General features: G+C 35.4%; 1 non-coding gene across 1 annotated transcript; it reads left to right on the forward strand.

Moving 5' to 3' along the window:
• Positions 1-621: 621 nt before the first annotated feature.
• On the forward strand, positions 622-695 carry Trnan-guu. The gene has a single exon. It is a non-coding gene; the product is annotated as a tRNA-Asn (tRNA).
• Positions 696-2,554: the final 1,859 nt, after the last annotated feature.

Below are 2,554 nucleotides of genomic sequence, written 5' to 3' on the forward strand. Positions count from 1 at the left end.
TTTATGACTGCAGGTGCCTCTGCCTGGGTACGATCCTGTATTTCTCACGTCTAGTAACTGGAAAATCTAGGATTTTTGCAACATCCTGTTAGAATAAATTATCATAATATTTCTTCTCTTACTTTTCCTTTCTATTTAACTTGGCTAGAATTTGATTTATTTTCACACGAATAAACTACATCTTCTCTTTGATATAGTATATTTAATTTCTTTGTTAGAATAAATTGCAACTATTTTATTCTGCCTTTTCCGTGAACAATAACTTGGAATAACTTGTGGTGGTACATTATAACACTTACCATCTCTAAGACTAAACAGAGTTATCCACATCATCCAACACATCATTAATAAGAGTCAAATTAACGTTAAATAACTCCAAACAAATTTTCGGTGTTACTGAATCACTCGTTCCGTCGTGTTCATGTCGTCAGCAACTTACCTGTCGGGTAAACACGATAACTCAGAAAGGGAGGAACAACTTTTCTTGATATTTGGCAGGAACATTGATCCCGCACAAGAGCCCCGACAGGTTTAATAATAACCAATACCCGAGGGACTGGGGACGTCAAGAGCTGTATCGTGTGTTCGAGCTTATGCCTCCGTGGCACAATGATTTGCGAAGCCTCCGTGGCACAATTGGTTAGCGCGTTCGGCTGTTAACCGAAAGGTTGGTGGTTCGAGCCCACCCGGGGGCGACTGTTTTTTTGGGGTTTTATATCTAGAAGTGTAAGTAATAAGAGTGCAGAGGTCTTAATGCAACTATATCTTGCGATAGTCAGGCCACACCTCGATTATGCGGTTCAGTTCTGGTGCCCTTATTATAGAATGGATATCAATTCACTAGAGTCGGTGCAGCGAAGAATGACGAAAATGATTCCGGGACTTGGAAACCTTCCATATCAGGATAGGTTAAAAAAACTAAACTTCCATTCCCTAGAAAGACGAATAGTGCGGGGAGATATGATAGAAGTATTTAAGTGGGTGAAAGGAATCAATAAAGGGGATATAGATAAAGTTCTTATGATATCCGAGCAGGATAGGACTCGAAGCAACGGATTTAAGTTGGATAAGTTTAGGTTTAGGAGGGAGATAGGAAGGAACTGGTTCACAAATAGGGTGGTGGACGAGTGGAACAAGCTTAGCAACTATGTAGTAAGTGCTGGAACGCTGGAAAGATTCAAAAGGAGACTGGATAGATTCATGGATGATAGAGAGTGGTAGTAACTCTCGACAGGAGCTGCCATGCACAGGCCAACCGGCCTATTGCAGACTCCTTATTTTCTTATGTTCTTATGTTCTGATGTTCTTAAGTGAAAGTCAACAGTTACCGACGTTTCAGAATACAATAGGAGTTATTAGGGGCGTTGACTACCTGGTGATACTTGTGTTAAGTGTCACGGGAATTTTTTTTTCCTCTTCATCATAACTGGTAAATGTTTCCTATATTTTCAGGAGTCTATGCTGGACATACCTATTATATATTTAATTATATATGGGAAAAAATCCAGATAAATAATGAGATGTTTTCGTTGTTCGCTGTGAAAGACTCAGGTAAACTCCCGCCCATTATCTCAGGTAACTTATCCCAGGTAAAAGTGTACACTTACTTGTTACACTCTCCTTTAGTCCGTTAACAAACACAAACCAACAAATAAACATCCACTTGTATAACAAATACATAATACATATTCTCTTGTAAAAATAAAATTAAACCAATACACTCGCACACCTGTCAGGTATAAACAGGCGCCAGCACACCCGTGAGCTCCTCCACCACACCCCAGGTTCACCTTACGGAGAGGAGTAATTAACATGTAATTACCTGAGGGGACAAAAACTGAGGTGTGCGACAAATGAGAGTCACCGCCTGCAGGAGGAACCCAAGGTGCGAGGTTCACACGTGTCTGGGGTACACGACCTTTAGGAGGCCTCGACGAGAACACCTGTGCCGCTGTGATCAGTGAGACGAAGGTGAAAAAAAAACTAATTAATAATGAAAAATAATGGATAGATAAATAGATGAATAAATACGTAAAAGCAATAAACAACGATTGTAAGAAAGTAATAATAATAATAATAATAATAATAATAATAATAATAATAATAATAATAATAATAATAATAATAATAATAATAATAATAATAATAATAATAATAATAATAATAATAATAATAATAATAATAATAACAATAACAATAATAATAATAACAACAATAACAATAACAATAACAATAATAATAATAATAATAATAATAATAATAATAATAATAATAATAATAATAATAATAATAATAATAATAATAATAATAATAATAACAATAACAATAACAATAACAATAACAATAATAATAATAATAATAATAATAATAATAATAATAATTAGTAATAGTAATAGTAATAGTAATAGTAATAGTAATAGTATTATACCTGACAACCTCCTCGGAGTACATACAACCAATCATCGTCATATTTACATACATACACACAGACACCGCTGTTGTTGTTATTCCCTCGTCAGTGAGGTGCTATTCATGCCTGTCCAATCACTGACAG

Source organism: Homarus americanus, unplaced genomic scaffold, assembly GCF_018991925.1.
Source record: "Homarus americanus isolate GMGI-L3 unplaced genomic scaffold, GMGI_Hamer_2.0 scaffold1024, whole genome shotgun sequence".
In the NCBI taxonomy this organism is placed as follows: Eukaryota; Metazoa; Arthropoda; class Malacostraca; order Decapoda; family Nephropidae; genus Homarus; species Homarus americanus.